The sequence below is a fragment of the Bison bison genome, unplaced genomic scaffold (genome assembly GCF_000754665.1).
Source record: "Bison bison bison isolate TAMUID 2011002044 unplaced genomic scaffold, Bison_UMD1.0 scf7180017860064, whole genome shotgun sequence".
Lineage (NCBI taxonomy): Eukaryota > Metazoa > Chordata > Mammalia > Artiodactyla > Bovidae > Bison > Bison bison.
Window position 1 is genome coordinate 25552 of NW_011490636.1, and position 24885 is coordinate 50436.

A 24885-nucleotide genomic window follows, 5' to 3' on the forward strand; every position below is an offset into this window, starting at 1 on the left:
CCACCTGGGACCCCTGGGACTGGCAGATCCCTGAGCAGTTTGAGGAGTGACAACCTTTTGAGGACCAGATCCCTAGGCAGGTCAAGGAAGATTGACCTCCTGGGACCCCCGGACTGGAGTTGGGCATCCCCAAGATCTCCAGTGTAACCAGTGCTAGGTAGGATTAAGGGGTTGTATATTATACAGTATTTCCCTCCCAAGGCAAGCTCTTTTCTGATTGTCCCTCCAGAAGATTGTAGAGGCAACATTGTGGGCCTGGATGGGGCTGAGGAAAGGAGCATGAAATAGGAGGGAAGGAGGCAGAGCACAACCTTTGAAAGAATGACATAGCACAAGGGTATAATGTAAACCAATTAAAATTAATTGGGTCCAAGATGACAAGTCAAATTCAAGTAAACCTTAATCCCCAATCTATAAACCAACAGACACACCCAGAGGTGGCAGGACAGATCCAAGGCACTGTCAAAAGATGGAGGAGTGGGTGGTTCCCCAATGGCTGGGATGATGCTCCCACTCATTAGCATATGAATTCACCCCGCCAGCAAAACCTAGCCAGGCTGCATTCCATGGCCAGAGCCCTTGCCCTCAGCAATGGCCCACACCATGAAGAGTGTAGCTTCTCTCTGAATCCTAACAAACCCACCTCTTACTTATTGCTTTGTCTTTCAATGAATTTTTGCAATGAGATATCAGAGCCTGAGCTTCATTAGGTCTTGAAGCCAGGCATCCTGGGTTTTGTCTAGGCTTGAGTCCCAGGAGAGAGCTGAAGGACAGGAGGAAAAAGCAGTGGGGAAAACGTGTCAAGGAATCACCTTCATAGCCTGCCAGAAAATCTACTAAATTCCTGACCTGTGCTCACAGTTTTCATTGGCCTGATTCTTGGCACAGAGAAGAGTAAGGACAGAAGAACCCCCACCAGCTTGGGTAACAGCTACTGGGGCCCAGCAGATAGTGCCTTTGGGACATACCAAAGAGTAGCCTCTCCAGAGTCCCTCAATTGCGCCCACTGCCACCCGCCTCTTCGCAGGGGGTTCAAGGAAACAAGAAAGGAAAGATTGTAGAGGAATTAAGATTTTGTTAGGCATGTCCCTCCAGCCATAGAAGTGAGGACCTCCTACCTTAACTGGAGGTCTTCTGGAATCTGAGGCTGAGCTGCATGAGCTTTCTGCTGAGTTCGTTTTTCGCTGTCCTGGTCTCCAGCATGATGGACCTCTTGGCACTTCCCTTGCGCTGGGTTTTCTTCGCTTTCTGCTTCAACCATGGGAGGTTTCGCTGAGTTGGGCTCCTGCTGTGCTTGGCCTCTTCCACGAGTCATGGCACCATAGATGTTAGGCGAGTGTATGCTCCTCAGTTCTGTCTCATCACAACAAAGGTTCGGAGTGAGGGACATTAAAGCCCTCAGCGCGTCACAGCTCTCGGGTCTTAGACAAACCATATTAAAGCTCTTAGACAAATTAGTGTTACAGCTCTATTTTATTTAAAAGATAGCAGGAGAATCCATCCTCAAAGCGTGAGGCCATGCCAACCCAAAGACATGAAGAGAAGAGAGTGGAGGAGCATGCCAGTGCGCTGGAGAGAGAGAGAGAGAAAGAGAAAGAGCACATGCACTTAGGAAAGAGAGAAAGAGTGCTTTGGCTCCTCCTTTTTTATGTTTTTTCCTCCCCCTGGACCTGCCCTATGCAAATTGGGCTAGCCAGGAGTGCTGTTTGTTCTACCTGAAGTCTTCACTCTGGTCATCAGACCTTCCTTTGACTTTCCTTTGTTCTATTTTGTGGGCTTTTCCCTTCCTTGTCTTTTAGCCACTGCCATTTTGGACTCCTGTTTCCTATTCTAACTGATGCTGGGAAAGATTGAAAGCAGGAGAAGGATGACAGAGAATGAGATGGCTGGATGGCATCATCAACACAATGGACATAGTTTGAGCAAACTCTGAGAGATAGTGAAGGACAGGGAAGCCTTGCATGCTACAGCCCATTGGGTCACAAAGAGACCAACATGACTTAGTGACTGAACAACAAGTTGTCATTCTACTCTGAAAATTCATCATAGAGTAAATGTAATCCGTTTTCTGTGAAATACTTTTAGAGATTTGAAGGTTAGTCCTTATGCCCCCACCAAAGTCTTGATTCTTCAGTGTAAAGTGAAAGTCACTCAGTTGTGTCCGACTCTTTACAACCCCATGGACTATACCGTCCATGAAATTCTCCAGACCAGAATACTGGAATGGGTAGCCTTTCCCTTCTCTAGAGGATCTTCCCAACCCAGAGATTGAACCCAGATCTCCCACACTGCAGGCAGATTCTTTACCAGTTGAACCATAAGGGAAGCCCAAGAATATTGAAGTGGTAGCCTATCCCTTCTCCAGTGGATCTTCCCCACCCAGGAATCAAACCAGGGTCTCCTGCATTGCAGGTGGATTCTTTATCAACTGAGCTATCAGGTAAGTTGTTCTACAGTGTAAACAACCCTCCAAAATATCTGTCAACCTTCCCACTTCCCAACCAAATGGAGGATTGGAAGCTTGTGGCCATGACCTTCACTAAGTGTCCAATGGCTTCCCCACCCTGATTCTACAGCTTATCTTAATGTTCTTAACATCTTTCATTTCTTCTATTCACTACTATCGCACCTTCACCTTTCATTCTTCTCCTCCGTTCTCTAACAACTCACTAACCTATTCAAAGTTCCCCACTGCAGAAAACATAAATCCCACACTCTTGAAATTAGACTTGACTGCCAAGCCCTCCCCACACCACCCCGGGAGGTGGTTTTGGTTACCCTCTTCTACACTGTCCTGTGTACCATTGGTGCTGTTGTCCAAATTATCAAGTCTTTGTCCTGAACACATGCTGGCTTACACTTCCATATTCCCTCAAAATTCACTGTGGCCCTGTGGCTTGTTTATACCAACGAAAAGCAGGTAGCAGTGACACAGGTCACTTCTGGCAAATGATTTGATAGTGTCCACTGGAAAACAAAAAAAGCACAAACTAAGAGTTGACAATTCTGTTTTATTTGGAAAACTTTCTGAGGATTTCAAGCCTGGGGCAGCCTTTCAGATAGCTCTAAGGGATTTATCTGAAGAGGTAAAGGAGGAGGCAGGATATATAGGAGTTTTTGCAACAAAAACAGATATAGGTTACCATTCAATAAAGGAAGTCAGATTTGCAAGTTAAGGAAGTTAAGCTTTTTTCAGTGTATGGGAAGATGCATGAGCCAGGCCTACTGAAATCATTCCTTTCATATGCAGCTTAGCTATCTTGAGAAGTATCCACTTTCTTCTCATCCTGAGTCCCCTCTACATACACAACTGATGGTTGGGGGGTTGGCTTCAGTAGCTGAGGGCTTGATGGAGGGCATGTTTTGCCCTCCTGAATTTCTTCTGGGCTGACCATTGAGAAGCAGCTATAATGTGATGCCTGGATGGCTGTTAATCCTTTGTTTAATGATATGGTAGGCCACAGTTTTCATTTGCGATAGTCAGTACATGAATTAGCACATGCTGTTCCCCCAGCCATGGCAACTAGTGACACTGCAGATGATGAAGCCTCCACCAGTCTGCATCCCCAGGAGAAGTCTCCAATCAGAGTCCCAGACAACTAGTGATGGACACAGATTTCTCTTTGGGGGCCCACAACGTAGTATGAAGAATCTTGGCTCCCAAACCAGAACTGAACCCATTCCCCTGCTGTGAAAGTGCAGAGTCTTAATCACTGGATGGCCAGAAAAGCCCCAGATTCTTATTTTTAAATTGTACATTGCTTTTATTGCCTACACTTTCCACACTGACTGATTTAATTTACACCTTTGGGTTAAGTTTCCTAGGTGACTGACCATCCCTGGAGTTTAGTACAATGTCAATGCTACTGTTTTTGATAGGCATTCCCTCCTCCCCACACTCACTCAGCAATGTCCTTTATCCATGGAGCCATGGAGAAACAGCTCAGTTGCCACCTTCACCACGAAGCCTTCCTAAAGTTCCACCCAAGGCAACATCAGGCACCAGCTTCCCAAGACACTGGGAGCAGGTCTCCATTAGAGGCTGCTCACATTTCTTTCTGACATTTGGATTATGGACTGTCATAAGTCCTAAGTGTTAGTTTCTCAGTCGTGTCCAACTCTTTGTGACCCTATGGACTGTAACCCGACAGTCTGTTCTGTCCATGGGATTCTCCAGGCAAGAATACTGGAGTGGGTAGCCATTCCCTTCTCCAGGGGATCTTCCTGACCCAGGGATCAAACTCGAGTCTCCTGCATTGCAGGCAGACTCTTTATGGTCTGAGTCCCCAGGGAAACCCAAGACCCCCACTAGCCCAAGCAGAAAAAGCCTGCACTCCAAGTATACAATCCTGGAGGGGACAGGATCTTAGAAAAACATTATGAAGTAGGTTTCAGGCCATCTTCCCCTGGGCCCATTGTCTGTTTTCTGGTGTAGTCTGCATGGTGTTCATGCACTCAGGCTCCATCTATGCAGGGAACATTTTACATGCTAGGCTTAGCACACCTTGGAGAAGTGTTCACGGAAAGAGTGAATATTTCCTAATAGATGAAATCCTTTCTCAGTTTCACCCTCCATCCCCCACCCTCTTGTTTTCTCTGCATCACTGGCTGGTCACTCAAGGAGCAGTTGGAATTAGCAGCTGAACAGACCTAGATTCAAATCTTGGCTCTACCACTCACAGGGAGATGCTAAACCTCTCTCAACTCAGTTTCCCATCTGTAAGTTGGAGACAATCTCAAACTCTCAAGGTGCCCATTAAAGGACATAGGGAAATGCGTTCAGTGTCTATGGTCTCCTCAAATGGATCAAGCTCTGTGCTTGGGACACTGGAGTGGCTAGTGAAAGCCTCCCTCTTGTGGAGACATTTGAGATGATGCTGAATTTTGAGAAAGGAGCCAGTCATGCAAAGAGCTGGTAGAAGGACATTCCAGATGTGGAAACATCCATTGCACATGTCCAAGGTGACCAAACTTAACAAATGGCTACTTTTCCACCTCCAATCTTCCTTCCACACTTGGAACTCAGCCACAAGTCACTCACCATGACCTCATCACATTCTTCACTTGTGAAATACCAGCAACAAGCCATCTCATCCTCCCCAGAAGGGAGACGCAGGGGCTGTCACAGGGCTGAGTTGGCTCTGGGCCCAGGGCCATGTAGATCAGCTGGTTTATCATCAGAGGCATCAGGTGCCAGGGATACCACCAGTGACTCTTATCCTATTCATGTCCTTTTCCTCGGGGGTGGAACCCCCAAGGGCCCTGATAGAGCCAAGAGACAAGAAAAGGCTCTTGTCTCATCTTCCCTTGTATGGTCACAGCGACCCCTGAAGACACTGCTATCTGGGAAAAATCTCTTTCCTTCATTCCTTCTCGAAAGGTGGTCTGAGGCCAGCATCAGCACCTGACCCTGAAGCCTGGTGGCTGGAACTCAACTCACAATCAGCTGGGACCCAGGGATGCCTAGACTTGACCAGTATGTCTGTCCTTTGTCTCCAAGCAGATCCATAAAACAAAGTCCCCAAAGAACATGACTTGTTGCATCCTCCCTCAAGACCTTCAAAGCTCTAAGGTATTTTTTGAGCACCAAAGAGGGAACACATCCCTTGGTCCAGGCTTGTCTGAGCATCACAATTCTTGCTCAGCCCAGGGTTCCCAAGGAAACAGTAAGACACTGCATCAAAGTTTCCAGAGAGCTAAGCAGATAAAGCTCCTCACTGTGAAAGAAGGTCCATGTTACCCAGTCTCCAAGGGGTCGGTGTTGTATGAACTAGGAGCGGGAGCACTGGAGCTAATGAACTGGCAGTGAGTCTAGAAACACTTGCACAACTGCCTCGAGGGGCCACTCCAGCTGGGGCTGCCCTCACTGTGCCTGGAACCCAGCAGACCTAGCTCCCAATATTGTTTTTCTGCTGCTACAAGATGGTAAGTCTGCTGATAAAAGCTGAGCTGAACTTGAGAGGCACAGGGAAAGAACTTCCGCTCTGGCTCATGCAGACCACTGAGAGCTGTCCAGCAGTGGATACAATGGAGCTTTATCTGATCTTTCCCTTCTCAGACCTCGCCCACTCTGAGAACCAGAAGCCCTGGGTCCCTGTGCTTCACTAACATACCTGCAGCTTTTGGGTAAGTTATACATGCCAGGGTTCTGTTTCCCATCTCTTGGATGAGGGAGACTGGACTTGCTCCAGAACACTTGTTCCAGACTGAAGCTCAGTGTCAATCTGTGGACAAGTGGCTCAGAGATGCATGTTGCTGAGGACACAGAGGCCACATCTGTTCATCATGATGCCATGATCCCCTCGCAGTGTCTGGTGATAATGAGCTCAGAACAGGGAGTGACAGACCAGTTGGAACACAGCTGCTATGAGACAGAGGACCTTGGATCTTTCCACCACCTGGGTTCTGTGGGATGAGATCAGATAGTTATAAGACAGAAGTTACCAACTGGGAAGGTTGGAGATTCCTCAGCAGAAACCCACATTGGGCTGATGAATCACCTCTCAAAAAGGAACTCTGGGTGCAATTACATGCCAGGATACTTGGATAAATAGGAAGTACTTAAAATGCTTTGGATGACCTACCATGGTACTGTCTAGCCTGGGATGATGCCCACAGTTAGAGTCAAATCAAATGACCCATGGGGAAGCTGTCTTTCTCCCCGTGACTTATTAGAAGTGAAGCCAGTTCTATCCCCTCCATGTCCAGAGCAGGAATTCCAGCAGGAAGGATGTGACCTCCAGCATGGTTAACCGGAAGACCTAGGTAGGTCTGGTCCTCTGGTAGGCACCATTTTTTTTCCCAGTGCTTCTTCCTTCCCTCCTGGGTCCTGAGCAAGATGTCTACCTCTTGGTTACTGGGTTATGAATTCCTCCTACCTTCCCTTCCAAATATCCCTGCAGTCCCACTTGTGGCTCCCCTCCTACCGAGGCCCTACCCCTCACCTGAAGATGGCACTAAAAAAGGGAAAACCAAGGAGGAAGATGCCCAGTTCATTCTTTCTAATAATGTCCATGTTTCTTCTACCTCCAGGCCCTGACCTGACTCATCAGAGTCTCCAGTTGGATGACATCCACCTTAGCTGGGGGAGGGGCAGGGTGGGATGGGAGTGAGTGGGGAAACAGTGATCATATGACAGGAGAACAGCTGGCCTAATGAGCTCTATGTCTGTAACCACTCACCCAGTGGTGGCCTTCCCAAGCCTGCTTTTCTTGTGCTATTCAAGGTATAACTAATGGCAGAAACTTCAAAACGGACAATTTGTAAACTTCTTATTACAAAAAGATTTCAAACATTGCAAAAATGTAAAGAATAGTAGCATGAACCTTGTTATTTCATCAGTCAGCATCTAGAACTACAACACTATTCTGTTAGTCTGTCATAGACTGGAGGCTACACGTCCAAGATCAAGGTGCTGGCCAATTAGGTTCCTAGTGGGGACTTTCTTCTTGGACTGAAGACAGTTCTCATCTTGCTATGTCCTCACACGTGGTGGTGGAGGGGTCGGGAGGCAAGAAGGGGGCAGAGAGAGGGAGAATAAAAGAGAGAAAGATTGAGAGAGAGGAAGAGATCAAGGAATCTCTTAGGTGACTCTTCTTCTAAAGACACTAATGAAATCATGAGGGCCCCACCATCAAGAAAATTGTTGAGCAATCCTCTAAAGCAGCAGTCTCCAACATTTTTGGCACCAGGGACTGGTTTCCTGGAAGACAATTTTTCCAAAAACCAGAGTGGGAGGGATAGTTTCAAGATGATTCAAGGGTATTACATCTATTGTGGATTTCATGTCTATTACTTTTGCATTGTGATATATAATGAAATAACTATACAAGTCACTGTAATGCAAAAAGAGTGGAAGCCCTGAGCTTATTTTCCTAGAATGTGACTGTCCCATCTCTGGGTGATGGGAGAGCGATGGGGAGCAGCTGTAAATACAGATGAAGCCTCACTCACTGGCCTGCTGTGAATGAGGCTTTTCAGCAAAATTATCTCCCAAAGGCTCTGCCTCCTAATACCATCACGTTGTGAGGTAGGGATTCCACAACTGACTCTGAGGGTATAAACGATTCAATCCATAGCAACTACACAGATCTGTTTCTTAAATCAAGACAGATCCTATTTATAATTATTCTTTGCTATTTATTCATTCTTGAATGAATAAATATTCATTTTAAGTATTTTAAGGAAGAGATTGCCATTTAACAAAATATATATACCCACAGTACTCTTTTGTTCCAAACAAAATTAACATCTAATATCCAGTCCATGTTCAAATTTCCCTAATCCTCTAAAAACAAATGTATTTTAACAGTTTACTGATTAAAATCATGGACTAGACAATGCAAACATATGTTGTACTTGGCTGTTCTCAGACTTTAACTAGATATCAATCTCCCACTCACTAGCTTTTTGTGACATTTATTTAAAAAGTAGGAGAAGGCGGGGTAGTTTGTCTTATAGAATGTCCCAAGTATTGGGTTTAAAGCAGGGCTCCACAACACTTGTACCAAGACCAGTACCAGTCCTTGGTCTGTTAGGAACCAGGCAGCACAGCAGGAGGTGAGCAGCAGGCCAGTGAGTGAGGCTTCATCAGTATTTACAGCTGCTCCCCAGCGCTTCCCATCACCCAGAGATGGGACAGTCTCATTTCAGGAAAATAAGCTCAGGGCTCCCACTCTTTTTGCATTACAGTGACTTGTATAATTATTTCATTATATATAACTATGTAATAATAATAGACAAAATCCACAATAGATGCAGTACCCTTGAATCATCCTGAAACCATCCCCCACACCCTGGTTTTTGGGAAAATTGTCCTCCAGGAAACCAGTCCTTGGTGCCAAAAATGTTGGAGACTGCTGGTTTAGAGGATTGCTTCTCTATTCCTTTATCTATGTATTTCCCTGAAAACTGGAAGCTAGATCTAGAATTGAGTTCAACATCTCATCCATTCCACTCTTCCCTCCATCCATCTTATACCCAGTTATTGGGATGCTCTGTGTCTTATTCCACACACCCCTGTGGATGGTCTTTTCTGGTAACTTTCAAATCTTTTGCTTTTAAAAACAAAGTTGCAGTGAAAAGCTTGGGCATATGGTTTATTTGGTCTTCCTTGGTGTCTCAGCCGTTAAGATTCCACCCACCAAAGCCTGAGACTCAGGTTTGATGCCTGGGTCAGGAATATCCCTAGAGGAGTGCATGGCAACCCACTCCAGCATTCTTGCCTTGAGAATCCCATGGACAGAGGAACCTGGTGGGCTTCAATCGATAAGGTCACAAAGGGTCGAACACAACTGAAGTGACTGAGCGTGCATGCAAGAGTGTTATTCGACTTTGAATTTCTAACATGTAACCCAGACCCCAGCACACAGGGTTCTCCTTTTATGTTTGTTGGATAACATAAATTATCTTGTGGGTGCACATATCACATACTTTCCAATATGAAACCATGCAATTGTAATACTGCTCTGGTCTAGCTCTTTGATACAGATTGGCATCAAAGGTGCCTCTGATCTGTGCTATCTGTCCCACTAACTGAAGTCACTCACATGTTGCTGGCCTGCCCCTGGAGTCTTCACTTTGCCATTTGACCTCTTATCCTCCTAGCAAACTCCTCTCCAACTGAAGACTGCAATGCACATCTCATGACATGTCTAGGAAGACCACATGAGCTCAGGAATCTCTAGCTTGGCCCCTGGCATTTATTTTTATCACCTTATTAGCATAGGGTCACAAAGAGTCAGACTCAACTGAAGCGACTTAGCACAGCACTCAGCAATAGTGTTTTGTCTCCAAATTGGCAAAAGTCTCCCCATTCTTAGTTCAGTTTGGTTTTTCAGCCAAGCCACCGGGAAGAGATTACAGTAGAAACTCTGTATTCTGATAATTTTCCAAAGCAACTCCCCTTGGACACTGATAGAGGTAGAGCTTTTATGAAGAGATGGGTATATCTTATCAGATCCATTAGTGACCTAGTGAATAGAATAGTGAAGTCGCTCAGTCATGTCCGATTCTTTGTGACCCTGTGGACTGTAGCCTACCAGGCTTCTCCATCCATGGGATTCTCCAGGCAAGAATACTGGAGTGGGTTACCATTTCCTTCTCCAGGGGATCTTTCTGAACCAGGGATTGAACCTGAGTCTCCTGCATTGGAAGCAGATGCTTTCACCTCTGAGCCACCAGGGAAGCCCCTATTAGTGGCCTAGAGGGGACAGTTTGGGCAGGTCAGAGCGAATATAGCCAGGAGCTCCCGGCAACCTCTGCATGCTAAGAACCCAATTGTTTCTGAGCACTTTGGACCCTTGAAAGAACCATGAAGTGGCTTGGGCTTCTTGGGCTGGTGGCCCTCTCAGAGTGCATAGTCATGTAAGTATGGGGACTATAAGTAGCATCATCTTTTTCTCTGGGATTTTTTTCCTCTTTCTCTTATTCTTTTACCCATCAGGGTTTAAAGAGAATGTAATCATTCCCTGACAGTCTTACAGTTCAAATTTCACTTATTGATAAGAACCTTGCCATTGGCAGCTGGGGCCCAAGGTTTTTGGGGTAGGCTTGCAGAATTGCACAACTCTGGGGGTGCAGTCACATCATGACATGTGGAAATGGCACTCCTTGGAATTGCTCAGTGCACAACCTGTGCGACTGGAGGTATGGTCCTGTGGAATAGCATTTCTCTTGCATTTGTTTCTAGCTCTTCTTGTTTCCCTTTCTCCATTTCTGTGTATATGTGTCTGTATCATCATCTCCGTGTCTATCTCTCCATCTCTCTGGATGTCTCTGTGCATGGAGAACTCTCTGATTTCTTTTTTCTATTCTAATTCTTCCTTACTTCTCTAGCTTCTTAATTTCCCTAATTTATTTCCCATCTCCTGGCTTCCTCTCCTCTCTTCTGCTTGAGCCCCAGAGAAAGATCAGAAGTACTACTTCTGATCTTTAAATTCTGATCTCTAAATAGCAGTGTGACCACAGCCAAGTCACAAACTCCTTGCATTTCAAATTCCTCCCTTGTAAAAAAGAGGATGATAAACCCACTTCTACCTTATTCCCTGTATTTCTTTGAGAAAGATACAGTAGGATGGCCACAGCTATGGTAAGTCACTGTTGAGACTTCATATATATCAAGAATATTACATCCCTCATTTCACTTAATAACCAAATATTCTATATTGGTGGGGTAGAGATTATTGCATTCTACCTTTTACCACTGGGGAAACTGAAGCTTCAATTGTTCATAAAAATGGAAAATACACTGCCATTACAATACCACGCATGACAGTCATAGTATAACAGACACCTGACTGCTGCCCCTTCTTTGCTTCCATTTCCCCATGCTTGGTGAAAGAATCCTGCTAACAAAGATGAAGACCATGCAAGACACTGTCCCAGAAAAAAAGTGCTGAAAGATCTCCTGGAGAAACACGCTTACAGACTGTCCCACAATTCCACCAATGACCCAAATTCACTTCTCACCCCCTGAAAAACTTGCAGGATGTATTTGGGGAGGATGGTGCTCCACAGCGCCCCCTGGTGCTCTGGTCTAGCACTGAGGTTCACCTGGACTTTTCAGGTGGGATGTTTGGGGCTTCTGCAGGAGGCAGAGACAGTGGGGAACAGGGACCCCATTCCCAGAAGAAAAGACATTCTCATCCTCAAATCTTGGTCTGTGTTTACTGGGACAAACAATGACCAGGTGGAGGTAAACATCCATTTCTGTGTCAAAGTTGTGGCATTAGTTTCAAGGAGACTGTTATTCTGAACCAAGTGATCCATTGAGTTACAAATGAAGGGTGAGCCATGTCTGATCAAAAGCAAAGCTAACCGCAAATCAACTATGAAACCCCGGGAAGAGGAAGTTCAGCCTTTGCAGATCCAAGAATGACACCATTAAAAAAAAAAAAGATACTGAACCATGGTGCTAGTGGAGACATAAGAGATGCAGGTTTGATCCCTGGGTTGGGAAGATACCCTGGGCGTGGCAACCCACTCCAGTATTTTTTCCTGAAGAATTTCATGGACAGAGAAGCCTGGCAGGCCATGGTCCATAGAGTTGCAAGGAGTTGGACTTGACTGAATCACCTTAGCACGCATATAGCATGTGATATATAAAAGTCTAATGCTATAGCTATTGATTTGAAAAATGTCTCCTATCTTCTTCCAGAATATGCAGGTCACCCTGAGACATAGGCAAAGAGTAGATAGATGTCAAATGAAAGGGCCACCTGCACAGTATTGACAGGATATGGTCTCAGTTTAGAGAAAGTGACCCAGGGGGACCTCCAGGAGGACCACCTGGACAAGGCTGTGTTCATGCTGAACATGAGGAGGAGGCTGGAGTGTTTCTCAAATGAATGCACTAGTCTGAGCAGAGGCTGTGAGATGGGGGACAGGTGGAGGGGGTGGAGGGTTGGAAAGTGATTTTACAAGACATGGGAAGCCCAGCAGGAGGCAGTACTCCAGGAATCAGAGGTGGCCAGGCAATGAGGTCTGCCCTAACCACCAACCTCCGACCCCTGTAGTTCACCTACCTTGGAAAAATCACCATTGGAATACCTCCTCAAGAGTTTCGGGTCGTCTTTGACACTGGCTCATCTGACACGTGAGTGGCCTCCATCTACTGTGACGGTCCAGGTTGCTGTAAGTACCACCCCAGCCCCGACCATCCCAGACTCCCCCTCCCACCTCCTTCTCCATCCTTGGCACCTGACACACTCATCTCTTTTGTCTCCAGCTGCACTATTTCACTTCAACCCGAATGCATCCAATACCTTCCACCCCTCAAACCAGTCTATCAACCTCATCTACGGCTTTGTGTGGATGACGGGAGTTCTTGGCTATGACACCATTTGGGTAAGTTAGAAACAAGGAGCTGAGTCAGGACAGGCTTTGAGAGTGACTACTGCTCACAAAACAGACACAGGACCAGATGGCAAAGCCCTTCCTTCTGAAAGTCCATTAGTGACTGGCTGTCTGCCCCTCAGACCTGTCCCTGGAGAAATAGCACCTCTGTTGACACACAACCTCCCAGAAAGGCCAACGCAGAGAGTGGCTTAGGGTGTGGATTTGTAGCTCCTTTGCCCATAAGCAGCTCAAGGTTCATTTTACTGGAAGCAGGGATAGAAAGGGAGAAGCACCCACATTTATTCTTAGACTATGCTGGGGACATTCATGGTAATAACTTGTTTAATCCTACAACAATCCCACATAGCAGGTACTGTGATTAGCTCCATGATACAGGCAGGTAAGAGAACTGAAGTTCAGAGAGCAAGGACCTTGCCAAAGTCACACATCTGGTAAGCAATGGAGCTGGGCTGGCCAGTCAGGCCAGTCAAGCAGGTGTGGAGTGTTTTCAGGAGAGGATAAAACTGATCTGGGGCCACTGGGGGCAGTTCAGGGCTTCAGTTATCCACACAGGGAAATAGGGAGCCACATATGCGAGTGGGGCCTGATAAATGGGTTCTCACTCTGGGGGACCATTGAAAGTCTAGTAAAAACTATGGCCTGTCTCCCCCAAAGTACCTGACTATTTTCCCTCTCTATCTCTCAGTCACTCACTCTCTATCTCTCTCCCTCACACACATACACATTCACACACACACACACAAAGGCCCAAACCTCTCCAAAAGTATGTTTCCCAGGCAGAGTTTTCGTAAGAATGATGCCTGTATACAAGAACATTGTATAATGGGCTTCTGTCTTCCAGGGCAGATACAAAACCCACAATACATTACAATGAATGAATTCTGTCCATTTCTGTCATCAGATCACAGTGATGCCAAAGAGAAGGCTACCCTTGTCTCTATACATTTTGTCCTCAGGTGGGAACCACTGGGTCCTGTCCTGAGTCTTTGGTTGCCCCATCTGTACAGAAGGCATGAGGCCAATTTGACTCACACAGATGGTGTTTACAGGAGTAGTTGGTGTTGGTTAAAATCCACATCCCCACACCAATGGAACCCGAATTCCTGTCCCAGCTTGGTCTAACAGTCTGAAGTCAATGCAGGACATAGTCAGGCCTCAGTTCTTCTCTGCAGTTTTAATGGCATCTCCTCCCAGTTTCACTTTCCAAGCCTTTACATAGGAACACTCTCCTCTCCCACAGATCGGGAACCTTGTCATCGTGAACCAGACATTTGGCCTGAGCAAGGTGTACAACAGACCCGTGGAATCCCAACCTGTTGATGGCGTCCTGGGCTTGGGCTACCCTAACTTAGCTATCAAAGGAAGCGCCCCCATCTTAGACAACCTGAAGAAACAAGGAGTCATTTCTGAGCCTCTCTTTGCCTTCTACTTGAGCACATAAGTCTGAGCTGGACAAGCCGTGTCTTCAAGTTAACTGTAAGATTCTTTCAGCTGCAAGAAAAGTTATAGACAACCTGATCCAGAATATTCCTGAGAGATAGTCTATGCAAGGAGAAATGCTGCCCTAGGGAACCACCTGGCCCCATCACTTGTTTTTGCCAAGAAAATTTTTTTGGAATACAGCTATGCTCGTGGGCTCAAGGGGAGCAGTTTGGTCCAGAAGGGCTCAGGGAAGAGGAAGAGCAATAGGAGGTGTCAGGAAATGGGTTGGAGAAACAGGTAACTCGGTTTGCTGGTGGATTTGATATGGAAGATAGGTGAAAGATGGTGAGAATGTTCCCTTCAACTAACAGTTCACCAGGAGCCCAGGACCAGTGACTGAATTTGCATGGAGTCAGTGCAAAATAGACATGTGGGACCCCTTGTTCAAAACATACTAGGAATTTCAAGGCAGGGAGAGCAGAGGTGGGGCCCTGCTGAGTGCAGGGCTTCATAGACAGCATAGGTCACAGGCAGGTGAAGCCAAACCTAGTTGACCCTGAACCCGAGTCCTTACCACCCTGGGGCCTTGGTCTTTCTGAAAAATGACAGGCAAAACAAGGAGGGGTGCTAGACCCCTCCAGCATGGTTCCTCTGAGGGTATCTGTAAGAACTCAGGCCACTGGAGGGGACCAGGCCCTCTTCAGAAGGCTGGTGGTCAAAGCCAAGTTGCTCAGATTCCAACCTCTTCAGTGGCACTCATTAGATGGTGACAGACCTGAGTCAGGTACTCAATCCCTCTGAGCCTCGATTTCTGCATCTGTAAATGGGGACCACAGTAGTGCCTCTGATGGCTGGGTAAGCACAGCCCTCAAATAGTTCCTGGTGTTACTGTCCTCATGGTGCTCCCCTCTTTCCTTCTCTCGACAGCCAGAAAGAGAACGGCAGCGTGGTGATGTTTGGCGGGGTGGACCACTCCCACCACAAGGGAGAGCTCAACTGGATACCAGTGTCATGAGCCGGCTTCTGGCAGATAGCCATGGAGCGGTAAGCCTCTCCCTCTGAGGACCACCCCAAGTGATGCTCCCACATGTGCACAAGGACACAGGCAGACACACACAAGTGCACGCACAGACACAGTCACACACAGACATACACACCCAGAAAGACACATAAAAACACATATGGAAACACATTTAAATACACCATGTAAACACACAGAGGCACACAGATACACACAAACAGACACACACACACACACACACAGAGGGAGACGTATAGACACACCCACAAACAAGCAAACACAGATACGGAGACCATCCATGGGTTTAAAATCACCCCAGGCCTCCTGACCAGGCCTCTGGCCAGGGTCCTGAAAGGGTCCAGACAGGCCTGTGCAGCTGGGGGAGGCGGGAGGGGAGCACCTGCTGTGCTATGAGGTGGGGAGCAGGGTTTAGGACCCTATACTGTGATGAAAAGTTGATCAGGGAGAATCTCACCAGTCTGAACAGGGTTGTGTTAAGATGTCCAAATGACCAGGGCTACCTGGGAGGGCGGTACTTCTTAGCACACAGAACTGCCACTTGAAAAACAGAGCAAGTCCTAGACAAACTGAGAAACCTGGCCTCCTCAGAAAGAAGCTCCACAGCAGTGGAGACAAGTTGGTTTCAGTGGGGAGAGGCTGTGACAGAGAGAATCAGGAAGCTGGGATCCAGGTGTGGCCTGAGAACAATGGGCAATAATCAATGGCATTCTGTGTGATACCCTCAGACACAGCTGATGTGCCCTTTTGCATCCCATGAGCTAACTTGGGCATCCTCTAACCACAGCCTCAGTCTGAGCCAGGTGGGGTGTTGCTAGGAGACAACATCTCCTGGGGAGCCTGTATCTCCCCCACTCCCTCTCTGAACATCTGCTTCCCCAGAGAACCTCCATCTTCTCTGTGTGGGTTGAACTATTAATGGTCAACACCAGATACAGGATTTTGACTGTTCCTCATTCATTTCTTAATTCATTCATTCAAAAAAAAAATGCATCGTGCATCTGCTGTGCTCTGAGAGGCACTGGGGTCAAACTTGCCCTCTCATCTAGTAAAGCAGTCATACATGAAACAAGTCACATACATAGTGAATTACCACTTTGTTACTTGCTAGATACAAGGAAGGGTCTACAGAGAGTGAGCAAGACAGGAACCTGATCTAGTCTGGTGGGAAGATTCCCTGACAAAGTGACAATTAAGCCTAAACCTGGAAGATGAGGACAAATTAACGCAACAAAGGGTATGGTGGTTGTGTGGGAAGGGCAATGGTACATGCCCAGGCCCTGAGGCATGAAAGACCTTGGTGCATCAAGAAGTGCAAGGAAGTCAAAGAAGGTGACATGATCAGAGCAAAGGAAAACAGAGTCAGGGAGAGAGCTGAAGCCCTGACTATTCAGGAGACATTCAGGGAGGCAGTTGTAGGGGAGGCTACATAGTGACCCTGGTGCCCGCTTTGTCCCACTGTCTCCCAGCATCTCCATGAACGGGACGGTGATTGGTTGTTCCTGTGGATGTCAGGCCATTGTGGACACCGGGACGACGATGCTGATTGGCCCAAGTAACATGGTCGCCAAAATCTGGAGGTTCATTCACCCCAGGCTCAGTGGGAAACCCGAGGTGAAGGGTCATGCCACAGGGTCCCTCTCTGGCTCTCCACACCCCAAGGATCAGCTGAAGCCAATCTCTCTCCGTATTCCTCTAACAGATTCAGGTTCCATGTGATGTCATCAGTAAGTTGCCTCCTATCATCTTCACCATCAATGGAATTGACTACCCTGTGCTTACATCCAGAAGGTGAGGGGCCAATCCTGGGGGCTGGTTCTCAGATGTGGAACTTGCAGGAACCCCTGGGCTGCTGCTGGGAGGAGGGCCGCCAAGCCACACCATTGCAGATACTGCTGAGCCCCTGTGGTTTGGCCACTGCCTCCCACAAAATCATCCACTTGAACATAATGGACAGTCGGGGACATCCATCCTCCTGATATAAATGTGGAGACACTACCCCATCCAGGCCTGGCGAGGGGCACAAGGAGAGGGGAACACTAAGGGCCTCTGCCCTCAGAGACCTCCAGTGCAACCAGAACCCTCAGATGCATGAACAAGGAAAGTCAGCTCTAGCAATCCCTGAAATAGGACATGTGACAAAGGCAGGGGAGTGACTGAGGACAGTCCCAGTGTGCCGTCCCACCCTAGTCTCCCTTTCCTTCTCAAAAGTGTCCTGGTTTAGATGATAAATTATATAGTTACCCCGGTCCTTGCTACAACTTTCCCTTGCTAAGCCCCAGGGCCTCCTCTGTGAGTTGGGGTACCAACCCCTCTGTGGGGAGGTTGGATGCTAAGGTGAATAAAGCGTGCACAGTGACTGCTCAGCCCCGGCACAGGGTGGAGGCTTCATGTCAGCTCCCTGCGGGAGTTCAGAGCAGGCTAATGGGCCAAAGAAGGCTTTGAGGAAGAGAGGGCATATCAGGAATTCTAAAGCCCCAGCATCATGGAGGCATGAGGAGGCCCACTTGGGTACAGGCAAATCTACATTGATTCCATGCAAATGCACCCTCCCCTTGAGGGATCTGCAAAGGAGTGCTGGGTCAGATTAGTGGGTGCGGGCTACACCAGGGGAGTACCATAGTAAGTCATCCAGCCCAGCCTGGAGTGGCCAGGGCGGCTTCCTAGAGGCCTGAGCACGGTACAAAGAACCAGGTGTGGGCACTGCTATTGAAAATGGAGAGCCAACAATGACCTCCTCTGAGGCACCGGTGTAGCTCTGCCCAGTGTGATGTGGCAGCCTGGATGGGAGGGCATTTAGGAGGAGAATGGATATCTGCACGTGTATGGCTGAGTCCCTTTTGCTGTCCACCGGAAACCATCACAGTATTGTTAATCGACTATACTGCCATACAGAATAAAAATTTTAAAAAGAAAACACAGGTTATGGGGAAGGGGGAAAAGAACAGGCATTCTCTCCAGAGAAGACAAAGAGCAGGGGTGGGAAGGAACGAAGCAGTAGAGTATGAGGGGAATTACCAGCCATTTTTGTTCTTTTTTTTTTTTCTCACAAATTTTATTGATTTACAAAATATAGTTGATTTACAATGTTATGTTAATTTTTTTATGCAGCAAATTCACTCAGTTACATGTATATATTTACATTTTTTCCATATTCTTGTCCACTATGGTTTATCATAGGATACTGAATATAGCTCCTTGTGCTCTACAGTAATACTTTGTTGTTTATCCATCCTCTGTATATTAGTTTGCATTTGTTGATCCAAAGCCCCAATTCTCCCCTCCTTCTGTCCCTTCCCTTATGAAAACCACTCTACCTGAGCCCTCTTGTTCTGGGATGGGCCCCCATTTCTGCACCTGCAGAGAGCTGTGGAAAGACCCACTTGATTCTCAACAAAGGAGGGAAATAAAAGCAAGAAACTGCCAGCTCTGGATGTCGAAGGCAGTGACAGGTAAGGGCTCAGGCTGACTGGTGTGTATTTCTGCCTCCCCCAGATTTATGAGAACCTCTGCATTAGCAGCTTTGCAGGAGGCTCAGAAGGCTTTAAAGGGCCAGAGACCTGGGTCCCTGGGTGATGTCTTCCTGAGGTTGTATTTCTCTATTTTCGATCGGAAAAACAACAGGGTTGGCCTGGCTCCTGCAGTGTAAATGATGAGCTGCTTTAGGAGTCAATCAGGCCCACTCCAAACACACACTCACTCACACCAAGGGCACTCCGGCCCAAGGGAGTAGGTGATGAGACTGTGTTTGTTGTTCTGCAAAGTCCTATTCTCAGTAAAGAGTAAAGGATTTCATCTCAATGGTGCTGATACGAACGGATACCTCTCTTTGGGGTCGAGAAGGTGCATCATAACCAGGAAGAATTTAGAATCAAGTCTCAACCACAAGTGAGAGGAGCCGAATTCCAACTGGCTTCAAGGAAAGAGGAGACTTACTGGAAGGACCCTGGGGATCTGGGACACAGGAACCAGAGTAAATCCAAAGATCGGTGATTGGATCCAAGAAATCAGAAGCCATCAAGCTCACTCTTTCTCTCCCTCGTTCTTTCCATTCTTTCATCTTTGATAATCTAAGCCGGAAAACTTTTTTCCCTCAGACTACTACACCTAGTAAGGGAGTCTGAAGGTGCCTACCACAGGGTTCTGTATCCATAAAGTATCTAACCCAGAAGGAAAGAAGTTCTGAAAAATCTGGTTACCACAGAGGTCTCTGATTGGTCCACCTCAGGTCATATATCCAGGCTGGACCAACCAGCCTGGCAGGGCAAGTGGTACTACGGCTTTACTTGATCACGTGGCCCTGTCCCGCCCCCATTGCCTCACCCCCTCACCCCACGTTGGGTAGAGAGGAGAAAGACATTATTTGGGGACTTACGCTTTGGGTTTGCACTTTGGCTCCTCAGCTCTTTGCCTGTGTGACCTTGATCATGTCCCATAACCTCAGTTTCCTCATCCAGAAAATGGGTGTCGTGATGAATCCCCACCTGGGGATTGCATGTGTGCCTGGGATTGGCAAGTGGCCTGGGTGAGCAGGCCAAATATTAATTATTCTGCCTCCTGGGGGACAATCTGATGATTTCAGGGGACTCCTGACACCCACGGGGCTTAGTACTGAGTCAAGCAAATAACTGCTACTTCTGAACCATAACAGGGAATTCTGACTGAGCCGGGGCTTCTGTTTTCCTGGTTCCACAAGGAGCTAAAGCACAGGCTGATTACTCCCCTCCTCATCCTTACCAGCCGACCTGTCCTTGCCAACTACTTCAAGCCTGAAATCACACTGCAAAGAGAATTGCAAAGGCCTTTGGTTTCTTCTCAGTTTCCCACATCTCCTAGGGTAGCACAAGAAGCTGTTACCATGGCAGCCTGCACAGTTCAATCTCTGAGTGTTATATGGAACTGGACCCATTTCTCCCCTTGTGACAAAAACATCTGCGGTTGTCTTAGAAATCTTTCTAAGCTTTCTGTTTAATGAGGAAATATATGTTGACCTGATCAAGTTTCTCTTCCCAGGATAATTCCAGCCACACAGTCAAGTACCCAGACATTCAGTTGCCTAACTTCCCACAGATCAGATCAGATCAGATCAGGCACTCAGTCGTGTCCGACTCTTTGCGACCCCATGAATCGCAGCACACCAGGCCTCCCTGTCCATCACCAACTCCCGGAGTTCACTCAGACTCACGTCCATCAAGTCAGTGGTGCCTCATCCTCTGTCATCCCCTTCTCCTCTTGCCCCAATCCCTCCCAGCATCAGAGTCTTTTCCAATGAGTCAACTCTTCGCATCAGGTGGCCAAAGTACTGGAGTTTCAGCTTCAGCATCATTCCTTCCAAAGAAATCCCAGGGCTGATCTCCTTCAGAATGGACTGGTTGGATCTCCTTGCAGTCCAAGAGACTCTCAAGAGTCTTCTCCAACACCACAGTTCCCACAGCATATGCCAAAAGCAAACCACCCATCATGCACTTCTCACTTGGCCCAAAGCACTATCGAATTGACCTGCCTAAACAATCCCAAAAGTTGGCATGTGTGCCCCAGAAAAGAGACTTTCTTAGGTTTCTTTCTATGGATATTCTGGAGTTGGGATTAGAATTGAAGATGCCTTCATGGCCCCTGGTGCTTAATAGTTAAAACAGTGTGAAAGGCAGTGGAAACAGTTCAGGGCTTGAGAGTCTAATCTTCTTCATTTAAATCCTAGCTATGTGACCTTGGGCAAATTATTCAGCCTCTGAATTCTTTTCTTCTTGGTAACAAGGAACTAACTCTACCAACCTCATCGGGTGGTTGTAAGAGTTTAACAAGAAATAAACATGAAAGTTTCTGGAGGTGCTAGAAAAATCACTAGACCAGCGCTAGATAGCACTAACTCATGCACTCTCACAGGTTTTGAAAATCTATTATTGTAAAATGCTGCCTGACAACCCTGAACTCTGAGAGAACAGGTCCTAGAAGACAGCAAAGGATGTGGCTTTCTTTTTTTTTTTTTAAGTATTTCATGTCCACCCCCCCCTTTTTTTTGGTACATATACACAATGGAGTATTACTCAGTCATTAAAAAGAATACATTTGAATCAGTTCTAATGAGGTGGATGAAACTGGAGCCTATTATACAGAGTGAAGTAAGCCAGAAAGAAAAACACCAATACAGTATACTAACGGTTGTGGCTTTCTGAAACAGGCTCCAGACCAATCTGAACAAAGTTCCACAAACATAAGGGGGACCAAGGTGCCTGGTACAGTTCGAATAACAATGGTAAGTTAACAACAGAAGTTGTTATCAAGTTAAAGTTAAAGCTGACTTCCCTACATTTACTTTTGTCCGCATTCTGCTCTGAAAATTCACCAGAAAGTTAGTCCCTTTTTTGTGAAAAACTTTTAGAGACTTGAAGGTTGGTCTTTATGCCCCCACCAAAATCTTGATTCTCCAGTGTAAACAAGCCTCCAAAATATCTGCCCACATTCCCACTTCCCAGCCAGATGGAGGGTTGGAAGCTAGTGGTCATGACCTCTTCATTCAGTGTCCAAATTCTTCCCCACCCAGTTTCTAGAGCTTCCAGGTTCTCTTAAGGCACTTCCTTGCTCATAACATTTTTCATCTCTTCTATTCGTTGCTGTCTAGTCTTCACTTTTCATTCCTCTCCTCCATTAGCACAGTCTAAAATCTCTGTGATCTCCATCACACACAGCACAAATCCCACACTCTTGAAATTAGGCTTGACTGCCAAGCCCTCCCCACACCACCCTGGGAGGTGGTCTTGGATTCCATCTTCTACATGGGCCTGTGTATTATTAGTGCTGTTGTCCAGATTTTCAAGTCTTTGTCCTAAATTCAGGCTGTATCACACATCCATAACTCCCTCATAATCCACTGTAGCCCTGTGGCTTGTTATATAAAGCAGGTAGCAGTGACGCAGCTCACTCATGGCAAATGCTTTGATAGTGTCACTAGGAAAAAAAAAAAAAAACAGCACAAACTAAAAGTTGACAATTTTGTTTTATTTGGCAAACTTTCTGAGGACTTCAAGCCCGGGGGCATCATCTCAGATAGCTCTAAGGGATTTATCTGAAAAAGTAAAGGAGGAGGCAAGATATAGAGGAGTTTTTGCAACAAAAACCAGATAGTCAGAACATTAAAAGATTGCTGTTCATTAGAGAAGGTCAAATATCTCAGATTAAGGAATTTAAGCATTTGTCAATGTATGGGAAGATGCAAGAGCCTGGGTTCATTGAAATCATTTCTTTGATATGCACCTTAGCTGTCCAGGGAGTGTATTCACTTTCTTCTCATCCTGAGGCCCCTCTAGATACACAGCTGGCAGGGGGTCAGGCGGCTTCAGAGGCTGGGGGCTTGACGGAGGGCATCCTTTGCCATCCTGAATTCCTTCTGGGATGACCTTTATAGGCAGCTATGTGATAGCTGGATGGATATAGCATCCTTGTTTTACTGATATGGCAGGCCACACTTTTCATTCACAATAGTCAGTACATACATTGGCACATGCCCTTCCCCCTGCCACAGCAACCAGGGACACTGCAGATGGTGAAGCCTCCATCAGTCCTCATCTGCAGAAGTATCCAGTCAGAGCCCCAAACAACTTGTGATGGACAGAAAGATTTCACTTTGGGAACCCACCACTTGGCATGCGGAATCTTAGTCTGTGACCAGGATTGAACCCATTTTTGCAGCTGTGAAAGTTAAAAGTCTTAACTACTGGATGACCAGAGAAGTCCTGAGCTCCTATTTTTAAACTGTGCATTCTTTATACCACTGCCCAGACTGCCCAGACTGACTGATATAATGTATCCCTTAGGGCTAAGCTTTCAAAGTGACTGACAATCCCTGGAGTTCAGTAGGATGTCAGTGCTGCCCTCTTTAATAGGCATTCCCTCTGCCCACACTCACTCAGCAATGTCCTTTATCCATGGAGACACAGCTCAGTAGCCACCTCCACCAGGAAGCCTTCCAATGTTTCACCCAAGGTGAGAGAGTTGAAGCTTAGGGCCCTTTAAGAAGGAGATGAACATTCAAGCCCATGCTTTCCTTAAATATACATTGTGCAACAATGTATCTTGCCTGAGAACTGATCTTTCTTTAGGTCTAGAACTAATGATCACAGAGCACAAAGTCTTACTCATGGAAATGCTTTTCTGAGGCTCTGTGTTAATGATCATAATTGTAACATATCTTGCCTGGAAACCAATTTCTCAAGACTTGTACCCCTGATTACGCAGCCAACAGTATATCTCTCCCAGAGACCAGCCCAGAAGCCTGTCTCCTTAGTTAATCTTGTGCCAAAGTTATCTCAGGATATATGCCTTGGGAAAGGGTCTGCTGGAACTCTTACAACCTTGAGGTATTCTTTTTATCTATTCTCAGTAACCAGTTGAGAAGTATATAGTGAGTAAGTGAAGCTGCTCAGTCATGTCCTACTCTTTGTCATACCATGGACTGTAGCCTGCCAGGCTCCACCGTCCATGGGATTTTCCAGGCAAGAATACTGGAGTGGGTTGCCATTTCTTTCTCCAGGGGATCTTCCCAACCCAGAGATCAAACCCAGGTCTCCTGCATTGCAGGCGGATTCTTTACCATCTGAACCACCAGGAGAAAAGTATACATGGGCTCGCTTAATAAACTAGTGAGGCGGGTACTCTCCTGCTCCCTTCTGATGTCTCTGTCAGAAGCTTTTTCTGTCACTTCCACTTTTAATAAAAATGTACACAAAGCTCTGAGTGACTGACTGTCTTTGGTCCTGGAGTTAAATCTTCTCCTTTGGAGACCATGAGTCTGGTGGCACCGTTCATCACATGCTATCAAAGACAACTTTAGGCTTCAGCTTCCCAGGACTCCAGGAACATGTCTCCATTACAGGCTGCTCACATTTCTGTTCCGACATTTGGATTCCTGGACTACAAGGCCCTTGCTAGTCCACATAGGAAAAGCTGGCACTCCAAGGATACAAGCTCTGGAGGGAACAGGTTCATGGAAAAAGATTATGAACTGGGCTTCAGGCCGTCTTCCCCCTGGGCACAGTGTCTGTATTGTGGGCACAGTCTGAATGGTGTTCCTGCACTCCAGGCTCCATCTATGCAGGGAACATTTTCCGTGTTAGGCTTTGAGCACTTTGAAGAAGTGTTCACTGAAAGAATGAATATCCTAAAAGATGAGATCCTTCCTCAGTTTCCCTCTCTATCCCCTACCCTCTTGTCTTCTCTGCATCACTGGCTGGTTCCCCAAGCCCAGGACTAGGAACAGCTGGAATTAGCAGTCAGACAAACCTGGGTTCAAATCTTGGATCTATGACTCACAGGCCCTGTGGCCTCCGGGGAGATGCTTCAGTTCAGTTCAGTTCAGTCACTCAGTCGTGTCCAACTCTTTGCAACCCCATGAATCGCAGCACACCAGGCCTCCCTGTCCATCACCAACTCCCGGAGTTCACTGAAACCCACGTCCATCAAGTCGGTGATGCCATCCAGCCATCTCATCCTCTGTCGTCCCTTTTTCCTCCTGTCCCCAATCCCTCCCAGCATCAGAGTCTTTTCCAATGAGTCAACTCTTCGCATGAAGT

The 24885-nt window shown here is 46.8% G+C and overlaps 1 pseudogene; it reads left to right on the forward strand.

Annotated features, from left to right (window-relative positions):
- The first annotated feature begins 11074 nt into the window (after window positions 1–11074).
- LOC104982310 lies at window positions 11075–18968 on the forward strand (annotated as a pseudogene).
- Window positions 18969–24885: the final 5917 nt, after the last annotated feature.